General features: G+C 44.5%; 1 long non-coding RNA gene across 1 annotated transcript; it reads right to left on the bottom strand.

Annotated features, from left to right (window-relative positions):
• Positions 1 to 457: 457 nt before the first annotated feature.
• Positions 458 to 18,727, bottom strand: LOC120991805. Its single transcript, XR_005776820.1, has 3 exons — positions 18,717 to 18,727; positions 6,459 to 6,462; positions 458 to 608 (listed from the first exon to the last, which is right to left on the bottom strand). It is a non-coding gene; the product is annotated as an uncharacterized LOC120991805 (long non-coding RNA).
• Positions 18,728 to 21,567: the final 2,840 nt, after the last annotated feature.

The following is a 21,567-nucleotide window of genomic DNA, read 5'->3' as shown; positions in this document are numbered from 1 at the left end:
CTCCAGCAGCAATGTGCCGTTAACGACTACCTGTATTAACTCTGCAGCAGGACAGGTTCTGTGAGCTTGGTTTCTTTTTACCGCGCCAGTGGCTGCTCATGCGCGACGCATGCAGACTTCTGCGGCCATTTGATGAGATCACCAAACTGGTCAGTCGCAGCCAGAGTGCCATCAGTGACATCGTACCTTATGCCTTCTTTCTGGAGCGTGCATTGCGTCGTGTCATTGATCAAGCTGTCGAGGAGCAGGAGCTGGAAGATGAGGAAGTCGCAATGCTAAATGAATTCCCAGGGGGTGCTACTCCATCTGAGACAAGTAAACAGGAGTCTGAAGAGGATTCATAGGAGGATGGTGGCTGGGGGGAGGAGGAGCAAGAACAGCAGGCTTTGAGGGGGACTTTAAACTTTTCGGGGATCCCTGGTGTTGTCCGTGGCTGGAGGGAGGAGACCGAGGACGACATTCTCCTGTGCGATGAGCAGGAGCCAGGGCGCTCCACCGCTTCCAATTTAGTGCAAATGGGGGCCTTCATGCTCCAGTGTTTGAAGAGGGACCCCCGTATAAAAAGCATAAAGGGCAAGGACAAGTACTTGGTGGCAACGTATTTAGACCTGTGGCCAGAGCTGGCACAATTTGCCATGGAACTCTTGGCTTGCCCCTCGTCAAGTGTCCTGTCCGAGAGGACGTTCAGCGCAGCAGGGTATATCGTCACCGATAAGTGCACTCGCCTAGCTCATGACAGTGTGGACTACCTCACATTTCTAAAAATGAATGAGGCATGGATCTCGGAGGAATTCAATACCTGTGATGACCACATGTAATTAAATTTCCTCATGCCAGCCCACACATATCCGCCACCACCCAGAACAAAGAATGGTCCTTGTCTTATGTATATAAAGTGGCATAAAAGGCCTTTTCTGTCAGGTGAATTCCAAATTTTTGGGGCCTCTACTCCAGTGGTCTACAGTAAAATTAGTATAAAGTGACCGCCTAATGTACCTCCAGACACATAATCACTAGTTCTTTTCTGTCAGGTGAAACCATAATTTTTGGGTCCTGTACTGGCCTACAGTAAAATTGTTATCCACTGACCGCTTAATATACCTCCAGCCACAAAATCACTTGTTCTTTTCTGTCAGGTGAATGCATAATTTTTGGGGCTTGTACTGGCCTACAGTAAAAAAATTTAGCCGGTGACCGCCTATTGTACCTCCAGCCACATCATCACAAGTTCTTTTCTGTCAGGCGAATGCCTAATTTTTGGGGCCTGTACTGGACTACAGTAAAATTGTTATCCACTGACCTCCTAATATACCTCCAGTCACTTAATCACTTGTTCTTTTCTGTCCAGTGAATGCATAATTTTTGGGGCCTGTACTCCACTGGCCTACAGTAAAATTGTTATCCACTGACCGCCTAATATACCTCCAGCCACATAATCACTTGTTCTTTTCCGTCTGGTGAATGCCTAATGTTTTGGGCCTATACTCCACTGGTCTGCAGTAAAATTGTTATTCACTGACCACCTAATATACCTCCAGCCACATAATCACTTGTTCTTTTCTGTCCAGTGAATGCATAATTTTTGGGGCCTGTACTCCACTGGCCTGCAGCAAAATTGCTATCCACTGACCGCCCAATATACCTCCAGCCACATTAATCATTTGTTCTTTTCTGTCAGGTTAATACATAATTTTTGGGGCCTGTACTCCACTGGCCTGCAGTAAAATTGTTATGCACTGACCGTCTAATATACCTCCAGCCACATAATCATTTGTTCTTTTCTGTCCGGTGAATGCCTAATTTTTGGGGTCCGTACTCCCGTGGCCTAAAATAAAAATTTTCTAGCCTCCAGCAGGGCACATTTTTTAGAGTTTCCATTTAAGACACATAAAAATGGCCCCTGATTAAAATACATATTTTTTGTGGGAATTATTGCCATTGATCCCCCTCTGGTATGTCACTGTCCATGTTGTGGGACTATTTGTGCACTTCTAGTAAGTATTTGGTGGCTGCAAATATAACCTGAAGGTTTTTTCAGGTTCACCTGCCATTAAAGTGAATGGGGCCCGCCACGAACGTGAGGTTCGCGGACATTTGATTGCGAACGCACGTTCGAGTTCACAAAACGTCCTGGCCGATGTTTGTCCATCACTACTCTCCACCTATTTTTATTTTTTTAAATAATAATAATAATAATTATGATAATAATGATAATTATAAAATATTTACATATAGACTATTAATATGTCCTAAAATAACTTTTAATGGTAGTGTCCCTTTTAAGTGTAGCTGATCTTCAGTGGGAAGCTGCAGAAGTTCTGCAGTAAACTTTACATTTTCAACAGGTTATACAATATTTGTTCTGCCGGTGATTACTGTTCCAGTAATGAGCCTATTCCTTAAATTATTGTCATATATGTACACTATTAAGTTCTATATACTGTATTTCTCTTACTTGTGGCATGCCATTTCTGACATGCATATATAATGTATTTTTTGTCCTAAAAGATTTTAGAGGAAGAGAATAACACCTCAGAGCAGACCACCAATCTGACCCCCAATGTTAATCAGACCTCAGCTGAGAGCCCCAATTAGACCCCCAATGTTAATAAGACCCTAAACCAGACCTCAGCTCAGACCGTAACGTTAATAAGACCTCCAATTTCAATTTCTCTACTTTTATAATAAGTAATGCCTCCAAAAATAGTAATTTCCTTTACATTCCCCATATGTCTACTTCATGTTTGGATCATTTTGAAAATTACATTTTATTTTTTGGGATGTTAGAAGGCTTAGAAGTTTAGAAGCAAATCTTAACATTTTTAAGAACATTTCCAAAACCCAATTTTTTCAGGACCAGTTCAGTTAGGAAGTCACTTTCTTGGGCTTACATATTAGAAACCACCCATAAATCACCCCATTTTAGAAGCTACACCCCTCAAGCTATTCAAAACTGATTTTACAAACCTTGTTAACCCTTTAGGTGCCCCACGAGAATTAAAGGAAAAAAAGAAATGAAATTTCTAAATTTCACTTTTTTTTTAGCAGATTTTAAATTTTAATCTATTTTTTCTGCAACACATCAAGGGTTAACAGCCAAACAAAACTCAAAATCTATTACCCCAAATCTGGAGTTTACAGAAACACCACATGTGTTCTCAAAAACTGATGTATGGGCGCACAGCAGGCTTCAGAGTGGAAGGAGAACTATTTGGCTTTTGGAGAGCGGTAATTGGGAGCTATGTCATATATGAAGACACCCTGAGGTGGCTCTCCAGTGGAAACCCCCAAAAAGCTACCCTATTCTGGAAACAACACCCCTCAAGGAATATTTCAAGGTGTGTAGTGCACTCTTTGACCCATCGGGCGTCTCACAGAATTAGGAAACGCTTGGCTGTGAAAATGAGGACACAATGGGTAAGAGGGGTAAGAGGACACAATGCACCCCACATTTTGTTCCCCATTTCCCCCGAATACGCCAACACCCTATGTGCTCAAAAAATGATGTTTGGGTGCATGGCAGGGTTCAAAAGGGAAGTAGTGCCATAGGGCTTTTGGAGGACAGATTTTGCAGGATTGGCTTTTGGGAGCTATGTCGCATATGAAGACACCCTGAAGTACCCCTAGAGGGGAAACCCCCAAAAAGTGACCCCATTCTGGAAACTATTAGTGATGAGCGGCAGGGGCAATATTCGAATCCGTGATATTTCTCAAATATTTTGTAGAATATTTGTCATATATTCGCGAATTCGAGATTTTATTCTTGATTTTGAAAATCGCCAATGTATTATTCGCATAATGCATGCAAAATACCGGCGTGGGGTAGGCAACTTTTCTATTGGTTGCTAGGGATGTTGCTAAGCTGTGACAAAGCCTTATCAAGCTAGAAGAAGGGAGGAATGATCAACTGATGTGTACTGTGTTAAAAAAAACTAACAAAAAAAAACCTGAATATTCGTCATTACGAATACATAGCACTATATTCTAAATATTCGCAAATTCTCGAAGTGCCGATATTGGCGATAAAAATTTGATTTTCGAATATTCGCGCTCAACACTAGAAACTACACCCCTCAAAGAATATTTCAAGATGTGTAGTGAGAACTTTGTCCTCAAAGGTGATTAATGTAATTGGCTGTTATAATAAAATATTACAATTTATTTCCAGAAAAATGGACTTTAGGCCCAAATGTATCACAAGGGGGAACTGGAGAAAATGTACCCCCTAATTTATTGCCCATTTTCTCCTAAGTACAGCAATACCCCATATGTGCTTGTATACTGCCATATGGGCGTACCACAGGGGTCAGAAGGAAAGGAGCACCAAATGGCTTCTAAAAGACAGATTTCACCGGAATAATTCACAGGCGCCATCTTGCAATTGAACACACCCTGAGGTACCCATAGAGTGAAAACCCCCAAAAAGTGACCCCATTCCAGAAACTACACCCCACAAGGAATATTTTAAAGGTGTGTAGTGATCACTTTCACCCATCGGGCGATTCATAGAATTAGGAAAGACTTGGCTGTGAAAATGAAAAATTAATATTTTTTTCCAGAAAAAGTTGCTTTACACCCACATTTTTCACTTTCACAAAGGGTAAAAGGACAAGATTTACCCCACATCTTGTTCCCTATTTCCCCCCGAATACGGCGACATCCCATATGTGCTCAAAAAATTATGTATGGGTGCATGGCAGGGCTCAAAAGGGAAGTAGTGCCATATGGCTTTTAGAGAACAGATTTTGCAGGATTTACTTTTGGGAGCTATGTCGCATATGAAGGCACCCTGGGGTATCCCTAGAGTGGAATCAAAATGTGACCCCATTCCAGAAACTAAACCTCTCAAGGAATATTTCAAGGTGTGTAATGAGCACTTTGACCCATCGGGTTTTTCACAGAATTAGGAAACACTTGGGTGTGAAAATGCAAAATTTAAAATTTTTCCAGAAAAAGTTGCTTTACACCCACATTTTTCACTTTGAGAAGGGGTAACCAGACAAAATGGACCCCAAATTTTGTTTCCCATTTCCCCTCGAATATGCCAACACCCCATATGTGCTAAAAAAATGATGTATGGGTGCACAGCAGGCTTCAGAGTGGAAGGAGCACCATATGGCATTAGGAGAGCTGATTTAGCTGGAATTAAAATTGGAAACTATGTCGCATATGAAGATACCCTGAGGTGGCCCTACACTAAAAAAAAAACAAAATGTGACCCCATTCTGGAAACTACACCCCTCAATTAATATTTCAAGGTGTGTAGTGAGCACTTTGACCCATCGGGCGTTTCACAGTATAAGGAAAAGCTTGGCTGTGAAAATGAAAAATTACATGACAGGACAAAATGCACCCCACATTTTGTTCCCCATTTTCCTCCGAATACGCCAACACCCCATAAGTGCTCAAAAAATTATGTATGGGCGCACGGCAGGCTTCAGAGTGGAAGGAGCACCATATGGTGTTAGGAGAGCGTATTTAGCTGGAATGGTAATTGGGAGCTATGTTGCATGTGAAGAAGACACCCTGAGGTGGCTCTACAGTGGAAACCCCCAAAAAGTGACCTCATTCCGGAAACTACACCCCTCAAGGAATATTTCAAGGTGTGTAGTGAGCACTTTCACCCATCAGGCGTTTCACAAAATTAGGAAACTCTTAGGTGTGAAAATGACAAATTACAATTTTTTCCAGAAAAAGTTCCTTTACACCCACATTTTTCACTTTCACAAGGGGTAACAGGACAAAATTCACACCACATATGCCAACACACCATATGTGCTCAAAAAATAATGTATGGGCGCATGGCAGGGGTCTAGAGTCAAATAGCTAAATATGGATTTTGCTGACCTGAATTGGCAGACATGAATTTTAGGTGTAATGTTGCATTAAATACAAACTGAAAAGAATGACGTGGTATTAAACAAGCAGGAAGTGCTCAAACCCACATGCAGTTGTGCATATATATAGGGGAGCAATTCCTGCACTTGTGGCCCGTTGCTAATGACGATCCCCAGCAAAAATGCATACAGTGGAGGATGCCCGCAGCGAACCACAAGTACCACAATAGACATCCTACTCAAGATAGCAATTATGTGGATGTGATAATCAATATAACAAAATAATAGCAAAGACAGGTGCACTCTGCGGTCTTACTAAACCCTCAAACTGGTTTCTCAAGTAGCTCGGGAACCTAACACTCACCTACCTGTGCCATATGGCCATTACCAGGAGCCAGTGGGCAAATTACAGGAGCATGAGGCCGACTCACAGACAACTCACTAGTTACCTCCAGCATGTGACCATGCTAGCAATGGGAGGAGGGAGGAGTCTGCGAATCCCACTCAAGACTGGGGATAATGGTAAGTGCAGTGAGATCCCCAGGCGCCGCTCTACATGTCTGTATAGTTAGTTCATAGTGTAATAATCGGTGAAAGGTCCTCTTTAAATGTGACTATAACCCCCCTCATCCTAAAGAGTGCACTCATGTACTGCAGTACATGGGTGTATTCCTATAGATGAGGAGAGGTTATAATATGTAATACATATTTGTTAAGGCCGGCCCTCGAGCTCTCCTTCTTATCCAGGTTGTCACTCACCAAGTCTCAGGTAGAGACAGCCCAGTAGTCCCAGGGAAAAGCAGTGCTGACTCGGGGTGCCGGAGGTTCAGTAGTGATGAGCAGTTGGTAGTGGCGAGCGGTCGAGCAACTAACTAAACTGATTGGTGGAGGCGGCAGAGCAGCAGTTCCCGCTGTGCTCACCACCAATCAGCTCAACATACAGGGCAGCAGTGCCGGAGTGCGTCACAGTAGGGGAGGGAAGTGTGGTTTGGAGGACAGCACAGCGTCAGTGCTGCTAAACAACAGCAGACTGAACGCTTACACGTCCTATTAAACATGCATGATGGCAACATTTATCTGCAATGACTGCCGCCCGCCCCACACTTCCTACTAGAGGGCCCCGCCTCACATTATTAACACTGGAGGTGCATCTCTAGATAACAGCCTGCAATGTGACGGCCATATTTCTGAGCACGTTCGCTTTAGAAGACTCATTGACTTCTTCCCCCGTTTTAAGAAGAAAAAGTGCGTCTTATAAAGCGAAAAATACGGTAAATTATAATAAAAAAAAGACTCGGAGGAGAAGATGAGAGGCAGCTCACAGTAGTGAGGCAGCTCTACATATAATAGAATACAGCACCACATACATCTTACTTCCAGTGACATCTCATGTCATGTAGATCTTCTCTTTCCTCTTCTCCTCCGTTTGCCCCAAAACGCCATGACTAATTCTTTCAGCCGCATGAATTTTAGGTGTAATGTTGCATTAAATACAAACTGAAAAGAATGACGTGGTATTAAACAAGCAGGAAGTGCTCAAACCCACATGCAGTTGTGCATATATATAGGGGAGCAATTCCTGCACTTGTGGCCCGTTGCTAATGACGATCCATGATGATGGCAACATTTAGCGGCAATGACTGCCGCCCGCCCCACACTTCCTACTAGAGGGCCCCGCCTCACATTATTAACACTGGAGGTGCATCTCTAGATAACAGCCTGCAATGTGACGGCCATATTTCTGAGCACGTTCGCTTTATAAGACTCATTGACTTCTTCCCCCGTTTTAAGAAGAAAAAGTGCGTCTTATAAAGCGAAAAATACGGTAAATTATAATAAAAAAAAGACTTGGAGGAGAAGATGAGAGGCAGCTCACAGTAGTGAGGCAGCTCTACATATAATAGAATACAGCACCACATACATCTTACTTCCAGTGACATCTCATGTCATGTAGATCTTCTCTTTCCTCTTCTCCTCCGTTTGCCCCAAAACGCCATGACTAATTCTTTCAGCCGCATCTTGTCTCTACAGAGTTTGTTACACAGACATGTTAGATTTCTCATAATTGGGGTCATTTATCAAACTGGTGTTGTCATGGCCTCGGTGTTGTGTGCGTGACACATTGCCCTGCATGCCAGTTGCCAGGGGCAATGCTTTGATGTCGGCTTGTATGTGCTTTTCTCCCCTTCTCCTGGTTCCTCCTCTGTCTGGTGCTTTAGGGGTTAACTACCTTGCTGGGTGTGGTCACTAGGTGCTTCTTATACCTGTGGCTTAAGGCCAGGAGTCAGTTGTACGCGAGCCTTGGGGTGTGCTGGAGTTATGCTCTTTGTCTGGATGGTCCATCTTCCAGTGTGAGGGCCACCTAGTGGGACACCGATGTCTCCAGCGATGTCTTTCCATCATCACGCCCGCCTGCGCTGGGATTTTACTACCACATAGGCTTCAGGCCTACTAGGCCTAAAGCCTATAGCGGTGATCGGGGGGCAGGGAACTATACGCTCCCGTGCCCCATCGTAGTTTGTGGGCCCGGGGCTACAGACCCAAACGCCCCCATTATAATCCGCCACTGACCCAGAGCTACTCTCACAGAGTTTATACATTTTTATGCCATACCTTGCTCACTTGCTGGGCAGGTACCGGCGGAATCTTACCCTCCCCTTGAAATGTACCAGGGACTCATCTATACAGATATTTTGTTCTGGGGTGTACACTTCAGCAAACTTGGTACTTAAGTGGTCAAGGCCGGCCTAATTTTAAAAAGCAGATCAAATGTTGGGTCATTTTGGGGCGGACACTGTGCATTATCGTTGTAATGCAAAAACGGCTCGAATCTATTCCGGGCCATGGAATTACTGAATATTGGAGTGTGGTACAAGACATCCGCACTCCAATAATGTCTAATTTCAATTTTTTTAGCCCCCAGAAGATTTTCCTTTCTGCTGCTGTAACTGGGGTCCAACCGAGGGGTCTTGCAAATGGCGATGTGGGATTCTGGGTAATAAACTGCTGGGCATATAAATTTGTTTGGGCCAGGATAAAATTTACTAAATCTTCACTGAAAAAGATTTTGAAAAAATCCATTTCTGTGAAGCTCATGCAGTCAATTTGGATTCCAGAGTTTCCCACTGTAATGGATCTCCTGGCACCCCGACCGGGTACCTCAGTTGATGGATGCTCCTAGTGCTTCCCGAGGACTCCATGCACTCCACTTGACACACCATAAGCACTGCAGACCCCACGAACCGCTAAAGCTTGGTTGAGGTCTCGCCGTCTCCTACCCACCCTGGACCTACGACAAGGCTCCAGGCTCCAGTGGGTGAACCTCTCTTCATTCAGAGCGCAGGAACAGCTCTTACAAGAGCTAGTAGCTATAGCCACGGGAGTATAGCAAATCTTTAGCGTATAGCAATCCCCAGTGTCGATCAGTTACCCAAACATCAGCCTCAACATGATGAAGGGTAAAACAGGAACTCTTTATTGAACACACAGCATTGACTTATATACACATTTTCCAACAAGGTTACCACCCCCGTGGACCTGGTTGGGAACTGAGGACATGACATAGCAGCCAATCCTTTGCAGTTTAAACACAAAAACTAACCCTATTCAACAAACACAATGGCATTGTCTGTGACGCAATTAACAAACACAATGGCATTGTCTGTGACGCAATTAACAAACACAACATGCAAACAGACATCTTCACCCCCTCCATAATGAATGAATAGGGACAGTGGAGACACATGTGATGGGATTATCTCCTGAGTGTATCACATGGTGATCGATTCATCTAGGAGTCGGCTGCTATTATAATCAACTATCTTAATCCCATCACTAACACAATCAGTGGGAGTCTCAGTGCAGAGTTAACCCTTTTTGTGTTGCTGAATCCACACCATGCCTTTTTAATGGGCAATAGGAAATATGTGGCATATAAATTACACAGATAAATCAGGGTTCATAGTTCCTTGTAACTCCAAAAGGTCTTAGGGGGTCTCCATAGTTCTCGGTCCATAGTCTGTAGGAAGGAGGCTGGCCCTCAGGCTTCTCCAGCAGTCCGTCACACCCACAAACTCTGGAATTTGGGGCTGATAATCGTCAGGGGGTGGTGTCCATATGGGGTCACTCTGGGGGGCTTCTTCCGCTGCTACCCTGGGGCACCTCCTAGAGCAGGCATCCTCAAACTGCGGCCCTCCAGCTGTTGTAAAACTACAACTCCCACAATGCCCTGCTGTAGGCTGATACCCGTAGGCTGTTCGGGCATGCTGGGAGTTGTAGTTTTGCAACAGGTGGAGGGCCGCAGTTTGAGGATGCCTGTTCTAGAGGGTCCCTTATCAGCGAATGATGATGATGATGAGGGGGTAGAGGAGTAGAGAAAAGTGGCATCTTCTTCTCCCTCACTAGCAGGGACAGGGACAGGGACGGAGGGTGGTTTAGGTATCTGGAACAGCTACAAATGAAAAAAATATAAAAAATCTGTGCAGCTATTCCAGATGTTCTTCTTTCGTCTTCTTTTCTTCTTCTTTTCAGCAGGAAAGGGGTTAAAACACTCTGGTGGTGCACCAGAAGTCTCAGCAAGCCACATGCAGTACAGAAAGGCACAGAACCTCTCTGCATGCAGTCACCAGCTAGAATGGCTGCTTGCAGGGAAGTTCTGCCTCTTCCTGTGCAGCTATAGCGCTGCCATTGGCTGGAGCGTTGTTCCAGTCAATAGCAGCGCTGGCAGGGGACCCAAAACACTGGTGTCCCCTGCCTGACCTAGGAGGAGACAGGTGCTGACTTGTTCAGCACCAGTCACCTCCAGATGACACCCCCCCGCCCCCTCTACAGCTCCGTATCGCAGCCGGAGCTGCGATGCCAAGCCTGTGGAATCCGGCTAATAGCAGCGATTGGGGCTGTAGGGGGGCGTAAATACCTCCCGCAGCCTTTAGCTAACATGGCTGCCTGCTCGGCAGAGCAGCCATTGCACCCCGGTTCCTGAGCGATTATGCACGGGGGCCGGGGGATCGTCGCACCAGGCGGTAAGTCACGTCCCGTAGCGCTGTACTATCACGGCACTGGTCGGGAAGGGGTTAATTCATGGAATAACCCCTTTAAAGGGGTTATCCAATATTAAAAACTGCCCCCCATATGCCGGGCCCCTCGCAGGGAATATACTTACCCTGCACCTCGCTCCCTGCTCCGCTTCTGGTCCCCGCGCCGCCGCTGCTGATTCTCAGTTTTTAGTATTGGATAACCCCTTTAATTACCTCTAACGTCAAAATACAGTCTTATATAACAAGTAATATAGAGACAAAATGATAAAAATGCAGTGCACAATACTGGTTGGTATTGAGTGCCATACCGTGCACCATATAGCCCACAGTTCTGTGTATCAGGCCTTAGGGAGCATTCCAGATATGTCTCATCTTTTGTTAGGTTGTCTTAATGTAAATGTAATGTGATTAATGTAAAAAATTAATGTAAAAAATTTATGTAATTAATGTAATGTAATTAATGTAAAAAATAAATAATCAGACATCATACAGTACATGAGAATCTCTTTCTAACAAAGCTAGAACCAGCCCTGTACCTCACATGGATCCAGAGATCTCCCCATCCATTACTCTGCTAGATTTATATCAAGCTAGCGGCCCAAAGGGAGTGTCCTTTCTGCCACAGCTCAGGGGGAGTGTCTTTTTCCGCTGCAGCTCTATCCCTATCGCAGCTCAGAAGGCAGTTTAAGGATGAAACTGAGCATGTGCGGCCATCTCAGTGAGGAGGACAAAGAAATAAGCTAAAAAATCTAATAGCAGGTGGCGCTATACAGATAAATTTGACTGAATAAGGCTTCATTCACACGACCGTATGAATGAGTCCGCATCCGTTCTGCAATTTTGTGGGACCGGTGTGGACCCATTCATTTCTATGGGCCCGCAAAAGATGCGGACAGCACACCATGTGCTGTCTGCTTCCGTTGCTCTGTGCCGCGGCCCCGCAAAAAAAAAAAATAGAACATATCGCAATTGTTCGTGTGAATGTAGCCTAACTCAGTGGCTATGCTAAATTTTTTATTAATTGCAATTACAAATGTATTCAGATCCAGTTGCAGGTTTGAAAGCTGTAGAATATTTTTCGTAGACAACCCCTTTAATTCTAGATATGAAAAAATACACCTATTTCCAACAATATGCATGAGAATGACATCATCTTCACCCCGTTTCCCTTCACACAGTCCCAAAATGCATTCATTTCCATCTTGAATAACAGATACAGGGAGGAAATTAGAAGTGATTTACATTGAAGACTGACGTTAATGCCTCCATTCTCGTCATCCTCACCAGTTGGTTATTCATTTAGAGATAAAAGTCAGGTACCTATATTTAAATCATTGAGATTGAATCATCTTGTGTTTCTCTGTGTAGTTTGCCAAGATTACTCACGTTGTGCCTGTTATCAGATTCCTCTCTCGCGCTCAGTTGTCAGAATATTCTCTGTCATCTATTTTTCAGATTAAAAGGGTCGCAACAAAAGATGACTGTACTAATCGAGTCTAATTCTAGTATGCACATTTATTTGCAACTTAACTATTGCAATGCTTTTTATCAATATGTGAAAAGGGAATCCATGGCCAGGATCTTGGACTATTATATGCAATAATACATGAGTAGTAATGCGAATAAGGAGTCCAAAATTGCTATTTTTTATTTTCCTAGTGGCACCCATAACTCCACTATCAACGCTCAAAGCTGCCCTGAAATACATTGTTGCTATTGTGGCACAGCAGTCTGGACAGTGTACTTCAGTGCTGACATCAAGGGAACAGGGGCCAGAAGAAAAATACAAGTTACAGAAATTTGGACTCCTTATCTGCAGTACTACTCATCAGAGGTGGACTGGCCATAGATCCTACATGAAAATTTCCTGGTGGACCGCCAGCCAGGTACATAAAGTTCTGATGCTCTCAGCATTAGTTAATGTAGGAGCATTGGGCACTTCTATACCTGGCCAGCGGCCGTAGATGCCCTCCTGAATTTAACTGCTGTCCTAAGGATGACGATACAGTTTCATACTGTGACATGGGTGGAATTATTTTGTTCTGCACTACAGTGATGCTGGCTCCACCTCCTTCTGTTGTCTCTGCCTACTTTTGCTGCCCCTCCTTCTGTCAATTTGGGCCTACATACAACATGTAACCACTTTTATTTTTTATTTTTTTTCCCAGCGCTACGTTTTCAGATAGATTATATATTCTCAAATTAGGGGAAGGGGGAGAGAGAAAGAGAGAGAGACTAGTACATAGATGTGAGCTTCTCAACAATAGTACTTTTTCTCATTATGGAGAGCGTACACAGTATTGTAGGTCAGACATAAAGCAGCCCTAAAGTAGAGCATTTGAGATACACTCTGGTGCTCCAAATCAATGTACCCCCAGGGGGTTAATCTCCACGCGTGGTTGAGAGACTAGACACTGACACAGGAGCTGGTCAAAGCAATCTCTAACTTTTATTACATCGGGTAAGCGTATATACATCTTCAGAAGAGGGCAGTCCTCACTGAGGCATAAAACATTGTTTCATTGGTCAAAAAGGAAGAAGAGATAAGAGAGAGGAGATAACACCCTGGCATCTCCGCACTGGGCCCTACTTTGGAATGTAAACATCTGGTTACCGTCGCCATTTTGTAATGGCTTCTATTCTAACAATAATACTGCATACGTCATATGTGACACTTCAAAGAGGTGCTTCTCTATAGGCAGTGAATAATATATACATATCATCAAGCCATATGATTGGCTTATGCACTCCTTCACACTCTATATACCTCCCTTGGGACACCTGTACAAGGATGAGAAAACAGACACCTCTCACAGCACAGCTCTTTGCCACCCCCCCCCCTCTCTCCTCCAGTCTTGAAACAAAGAGGGGGTGGGTGGGCACGTGGAGAAGAAAAAGTTAACTCATTACAGTTCTAGAGATACAAAATATATAGAATAAAATTCACACATCTTTAACACTGTGCCCCTCTGGGTTTCTGGAAAAGATATTTAAATTAACCTTCCTAGACCTAAATCTGATGCAGGAAGATGCTAGATATGATAATTTGCATATATTTTACCCAGAAATCCAGAGGAAAGTTCTCCAGTCTACAAAAGTCATCACGTAATCAACTGGTTTTCAGAATAAAAATAGGACGCACCTAGAAAGTTTGTTCTCATCTGCTTTTCTCTAATTAAGGCTTTGTCCTGAAAAAAAATTGTTGTAGATGAGAGGCTGGCTTTTTTTTTTAGCTATGCTACAGAAGCCTGTTTAAAAGACTGGAAAGCATCTCTACCAGTCTGCTCTGTGAAAATAATGCAATGCTTAGTGCTGCGTGCTGGGTTCTCCTTATTGTTGACCTACTTGATGTGCAGCAGCAAGTATAATTATAGCCCCTGCTGTCTCACTTCAGTGGGACAGCTTCTTCCTATCACCTGAGGATGCATCATCAGTATAGCAAAGACCGACAAGACCTTCAGCAACTTTATTTCACTATTTTGGGTCAAAATCAGACAAAGACACCTCCAAAGTAACCTTCAACTGAAAGTGAGACAAGAGAATTACAACATCCTACAATGCTTACTCCTCTTCCAATGAAATATGAAAGCTAGCTCTCTTTCTAAAAGGACAAGAGAACCAGGACGTCACAAGAGAGACTTGTCTTACTTGGTTGACGAAAAAATAAGTATGAGTATTGTATTCCAGACGACACTACTCTTGGTTTCAAGGAAGAGTATATGCAAATCACATATCTTAAAGAGGTTCTCCGGGATTAACCTTTTTTGGCTATTACAAGCTAACCTGTGGAGGAAAGATTATTGCTCACATACTTACCTTCCAGAGTGCAGCCGTTCTTGAGATCTGCCTCCAGGTCACGTGGTCCCTCCAAATGGCTTTTCTGTGCTTCCGGGCAAAGTCAGTCTTCTTATCTTCCTTTCTCCAGCAGAAGACGGATCGTCATGAGTGATGTCACCGCCTCATGCTGGAGAAAGCGCCGGCCGGCAGTCTTCACAGCGCACTAAGCTGAATACTAATGCACATGTGCAGATCCGGCAGCCGCTCTCTGTATTGTACAGGCTTCTATGTGAAGCCTATACTGACTCCTGCACAGCGCGATGTAAGCGCTGTGCAGGAGAGACAGTATAGCGATCAGCCACTGAGGCTGATCGCTATGCTGTGCATGTCACAGGGGACACTGGATGGCACAAATGGGGGAAATGTATGGCACAAGAGGGCAATGGATGGCACAATAGGGGCACTGGATGGCACAAGGGGGTCAATGTATTGCACATCGGGGCAATGGATGGCACAAGGGGGCAATTGTTGGCACAATAGGGGAACTGGATGGCACAAGGGGGTCAATTGATGGCACAAGTGGGGCACTGGATGGCACAAGGGAGGCACTGGATGGCACAATAGGGGAACTGGATGGCACAAGGGGGCACTGGGTTGCACAAGGGGGTCAATTGATGGCACAAGTGGGGCACTGGATGGCACAAGGGGGCACTGGATGGCACAATAGGGGAACTGGATGGCACAAGGGGGTCAATTGATGGCACAAGTGGGACACTAGATGGCACAAGGGGGCACTGGATGGCACAAGGGGGCACTGGATGGCACAAGGGGGAAATGGTTGGCACAATAGGGGAACTGGATGATACAAGGGGGTCAATTGAAGGCACACAGAGGCACTGGATGGATGGCCCAAGGGGGTACTGGATGGCAAGCAAGGGGCACTGGATGGCCCCATGGGGTAATGGGTGGCACAATAGGGGCAATGGATGCCACAATAGGGGCACTGGATGGCACAAGGGGGTCAATTGATTGCACAAGTTGGGCACTGGATGACATAATGGGGGAACTGGATGGCCCAAGGTGGTACTGGATGGCAAATAAGGGGCACTGGATGGCCCCATGGGGTAATGGATGGCACAATAGGGGCACTGGATGGCATAATGGGGGCAACGAATGGCAAAATGAGGGTCAATTGATGGCACAAGTTGGGCACTGGATTGAACAAGGGGGGCACTGGATGGCACAATAGGGGAACTGGACAGAACAAGGATGTTAATTGATGGCACAAGTGGGACACTAGATGGCACAAGGGGGCACTGGATGGCACAAGGGGGCAATGGTTGGCACAATAGGGGAACTGGATGGCACAAGGGGGTCAATTGATGGCACAAGTGGGGCACTGGATGGCCCAAGGGGGTACTGGATGGCAAAATGGCAAACAAGGGGCACTGGATGGCACAATGGGGGTAATGGATGGCACAATAGGAGCAATGGATGGCACATGTGGGGCACTGGATGACACAATAGGGGCACTGGATGGCACAAGTGGGGCACTGGATTGCCCAAGGGGGTACTGGATGCAAACAAGGGGCACTGGATGGCCCCATGGGGTAATGGATGGCACAATAGGGGCAATGGATGGCACAAGGGGGGCACTGGATGGCACAATGGGGTCAATTGATGGCACAAGTGGGGCACTGGATGACACAATTGGGGCACTGTATGGCACACAGAGGCACTGGATGGCTCAAAGGGGTACTGGATGGTAAACAAGGGGCACTGGATGGCCCCATGGGGTAATGGATGGCACAATGAGGGAAATGAATAGCACAGGGGGGTAATAGATAGCACAATAGGGTCACTGGATGGCACAAGGGGGGTACTGGATGGCACAGGGGGGGCACAGTATGGCACAAGGGGGTACTGGATGGCAAACAGGAGACACTGGATGGCCCAAGGGGGTAATGAGAGGCATAATGGGGGAAATGGATGGCACATGGGGGCAATGGATGGCACAAGGGGGCAATGGTTGGCACAATAGGGGAACTGGATGGCACAAGGGGGTCAATTGATGACACAAGTGGGGCACTGGATGGCACAAGGGGGTACTGGATGGCAAACAAGGGGCACTCGATGGGCCCGTGGGGTAATGGATGGCACATGGGGGGAATGGATGGTACAAGGGGGCAATGGATGGCACTGTGGATGTCACTGTTATGGGGGCGCTGTGTATGGCACTTATGGGTCCTCTGTGGATGTCACTGTTATGTGGGCGCTGTGGACGTCACTGTTATGGGGGCACTGTGGACGTCACTGTTATGGGGGCACTATGGATGTCACTGTTATGGGTGACACTCTGGACGTCACTGTTATGGGGGCACTGTGGATGTCACTGTTATGGGGGCGCTGTGAATGTCACTGTTATGGGTGGCACTCTGGATTTCACTGTTATGGGGCGCTGAGTATAAGTGATAGGGCTTGCGCACAGAACCGTATCTGTTTTGCGGTCTGCAAGTCGCGGATCCACTAAATAAGGCTACTGTCCGTGTGCGATTCACATTTTTTTGCAGTCCTATTGAGTTCTATGGGTTTTCGATCTGCATTTTGAGGAATAGGACATGTTCTATGTTTCGCAGAACTGACACACGGATGTGGAAAGAACAGACTTCATCAGTGTACTTTCCATATCTGTATGTCAGTTCCAGTAAAGACAGAACATGTCCTATTCTGGTAATCAAAATGAGGACCCCCAAATCCATAGAACTCATTGGGACAGCAAAAAATGTGGATCACAAAATGGATATGGTTGTGCGCATAAGGGTTTACATACACAACTCAGCAGGCAGGATCATAGAAGATGGGATTAGATACACCACTCAGCAGGCAGTGTCATACAAAATGGGATTAGATGCACCGCTCAGCAGGAAGCATCATACAAGATGGGATTAGATACACAGTTTAGCAGGCTGTATCATAGAAGATGGGATTAGATATACACTTCAGCAGGCAGTATCGCAGGCAGTATTGCACACAACAGGATGTGTATCAGGCACACATACATGTAAGGGTTAGATACAGATATGATTGGATACACTTGCTGATTCCAGCTGTTTATCACACTCTGGAGATAGTGAGGGAAGAGCCCGTGGACTGTCAGTGATGGGATTTGATACACAGCTCAGCAGGCTGTATCACACAGGATAGGATTAGATACACATGTGAGGGCAGAGCCTGTGGACGGTCAGTGATGGGATTTAGACACTGGGTGAGAAGTAGATTCATGTCTGGGTGTAGAAAGATAGACACAGGAGTTATAGATGGAGTAGCTGCTGCAGACAGCGCAGAGTGGGGGGCGTGGCCAGCCTGTGACTCATCTCTGTGCTGTGCAGCCAGGCTTGTGTATCAATAAAGTTATGTATTCAACAAAACAAGAAGGGGGGAAAGTACACAGATCTGTCAGGATAATGTGATGTCTTCCAGGGGGGAAGGAAAGCTCAGACATGAAAAACAGGTATTGAGGGCATATGTATGCATGGTGAGGGGTGTTAGGAGCACATTAAAATAAAATAGATTTTGGGACCGGACAGCCTCTTTAACCACCTCAGCCCCTATAGCTTAAACACCCTTAATGACCAGGCCACTTTTTACACTTCAGCACTACACTACTTTCACCGTTTATTGCTCGGTCATGCAACTTACCACCCAAATGAATTTTACCTCCTTTTCTTCTCACTAATAGAGCTTTCATTTGGTGGTATTTCATTGCTGCTGACATTTTTACTTTTTTTGTTATCAATCGAAATTTAACGATTTTTTTGCAAAAAAATGTCATTTTTCACTTTCAGTAAAATTCTGCAAAAACAACGACATCCATATATAAATTTTTCTCTAAATTTATTGTTCTACATGTCTTTGATAAAAAAATGTTTGGGCAAAAAAAAAATGGTTTGGGTAAAAGTTATAGCGTTTACAAGCTATGGTACAAAAATGTGAATTTCCGCTTTTTGAAGCAGCTCTGACTTTCTGAGCACCTGTCATGTTTCCTGAGGTTCTACAATGGCCAGACAGTACAAACACCCCACAAATGACCCCATTTTGGAAAGAAGACACCCCAAGGTATTCGCTGATGGGCATAGTGAGTTCATGGAAGTTTTTATTTTTTGTCACAAGTTAGTGGAATATGAGACTTTGTAAGAAAAAAAACAAAAAAAAAAACATAATTTTCCGCTAACTTGTGACAAAAAATAAAAAATTCTAGGAACTCGCCATGCCCCTCACGGAATACCTTGGGGTGTCTTCTTTCCAAAATGGGGTCACTTGTGGGGTAGTTATACTGCCCTGGCATTCTAGGGGCCCAAATGTGTGGTAAGTAGTTTGAAATCAAAATCTGTAAAAAATGGCCGGTGAAATCCGAAAGGTGCTCTTTGGAATGTGGGCCCCTTTGCCCACCTAGGCTGCAAAAAAGTGTCACACATGTGGTATCTCCGTACTCAGGAGAAGTTGGGCAATGTGTTTTGTGGGGTAGTTATACTGCCCTGGGATTCTAGGGGCCCTAATGTGTGGTAAGTAGTTTGAAATCCAAATCTGTAAAAAATGGCCGGTGAAATCCGAAAGGTGCTCTTTGGAATGTGGGCCCCTTTGCCCACCTAGGCTGCAAAAAAGTGTCACACATCTGGTATCGCCGTACTCAGAAGAAGTTGGGCAATGTGTGTTGGGGTGTCTTTTTACATATACCCATGCTGGGTGAAAGAAATATCTTGGCAAAAGACAACTTTTCCCATTTTTTTATACAAAGTTGGCATTTGACCGAGATATTTATCTCACCCAGCATGGGTATATGTAAAATAACACCCTAAAACACATTGCTCAACTTATCCTGAGTACGGCAATACCATATGTGTGACACTTTTTTGCAGCCTAGGTGGGCAAAGGGGCCCACATTACAAAGAGCACTTTTTGGATTTCACCGGCCATTTTTTACAGATTTTGATTTCAAACTACTTCTCACGCATTCGGGCCCCTAAAATGCTAGGGCAGTATAACTACCCCACAAGTGACCCCATTTTGGAAAGAAGACATCCCCAGGTATTTCGTGATGGGCATAGTGAGTTCATGGAAGTTTTTATTTTTTGTCACAAGTTAGTGGAATATGAGACTTTGTAAGGAAAAAAATAATAATAATCATCATTTTCCGCTAACTTGTGACAAAAAATAAAAAGTTCTATGAACTCACTATGCCCATCAGCGAATACCTTAGGGTGTCTACTTTCCGAAATGGGGTCATTTGTGGGGGTTTTCTTCTGTCTGGGCATTGTAGAACCTCAGGAAACATGACAGGTGCTCAGAAAGTCAGAGCTGCTTCAAAAAGCAGAAATTCACATTTTTGTACCATAGTTTGTAAACGCTATAACTTTTACCCAAACCATTTTTTTTTTACCGAAACATTTTTTTTAAATCAAAGACATGTAGAACAATAAATTTAGAGAAAAATTTATATATGGATGTCGTTTTTAAAAAAATAAATTTACAACTGAAAGTGAAAAATGTCATTTTTTTGCCAAAAAATTGGTAAATTTCGATTAATAACAAAAAAAGTAAAAATGTCAGCAGCAATGAAATACCACCAAATGAAAGCTCTATTAGTGAGAAGAAAAGGAGGCAAAATTCATTTGGGTGGTAAGTTGCATGACCGAGCAATAAACGGTGAAAGTAGTGTAGTGCAGAAGTGTAAAAAGTGGCCTGGTCATTAAGGGTGTTTAAGCTAGGGGGGCTGAAGTGGTTAATTTGGCTGGCATGAGAAAAGATTAGCATTGTTTTCTTCTTTTGGAAAAAAATAAAAATTTATATATCTTTCCCAGAAAGCCAAAGGTATGTAAATTAGCTTGGCTGGAAAAAGAAAAGAGACCACATCATATCTAATGCTAGAAGAATTAAGATATGTGATTTGCGATATACTCTTCCCAGAAACCAAGAATAGTGTCGCCAGGTATATAATACCGTACATTTTTTTGGTCTCCCTAAGGATGAAGAGCACCTGTCACGGATGATGTTGCAGATAGCTGGAAATTATGAATAAACGTCCGACTGGCTTGATCCCAAACTAAGGAGCATATAGGTGATCCCTATAAAACCCTAAGAGCTCATCCTGACTGCTAAGCACATACAAGGGTCTCAAAGGTAGACGATTATATGCCCCCGTACCTAGACTGTGCGACACCTGAAAACCCTATAATAGTGAGGGGACACGACCACCGGCTCCCTGCACTTAATTTGGAGGGAGTCAGGGTCACCTAGAATCAAGCCAGCAAGGAAACACAATACATGAAAGGACTTATCTGAACAAGCAGCAGAAGCCTCCAGCAGTGAACACTTCAATCCAGGAAGTAGTATAAACCGCAAAGTGAGGCAGTATGGGAGGGAATATAAAGGAAAGAGGATTAGTCTAAATAGGTGACACCTAGGAGAAGAAAATGAGATGAGAAAGTGAAACCAAAACAAAGAACATCATGCAAGAGGTAGAGAAGGACGTCTGTCAGACCTTCTCACAGAAGTGGCGGTGACAGTACCCCTCCCTCTACGGGTGGACTCCGGACACTCAGAACCCACCATCTCAGGATGAGACCTATGGAAAGCCTTGATGAAACGAGTGGCCTTAATGTCCGCCACAGGGACCCACATCCTCTCCTCAGGACCATAACCCTCCCAATGAACAAGGTACTGGAGAAAACCACGGACAATGCGAGAATCCACAATCCTAGAGACCTGGAATTCAAGATTACCATCAACAAAAATCGGAGGAGGAGGCAAAGAGGAGGGTACAGTGGGTTGGACATAAGGTTTTAATAGGGACCTGTGAAAAACATTATGGATCTTCCAAGTCTGAGGAAGATCGAGACGGAAGGCAACAGGATTGATGA

This window comes from Bufo bufo, chromosome 2, assembly GCF_905171765.1.
Source record: "Bufo bufo chromosome 2, aBufBuf1.1, whole genome shotgun sequence".
Taxonomy (NCBI): domain Eukaryota; kingdom Metazoa; phylum Chordata; class Amphibia; order Anura; family Bufonidae; genus Bufo; species Bufo bufo.
Note: the sequence above shows the minus strand (reverse complement) of the source record. Positions and strands in the feature narration are given on the sequence as shown.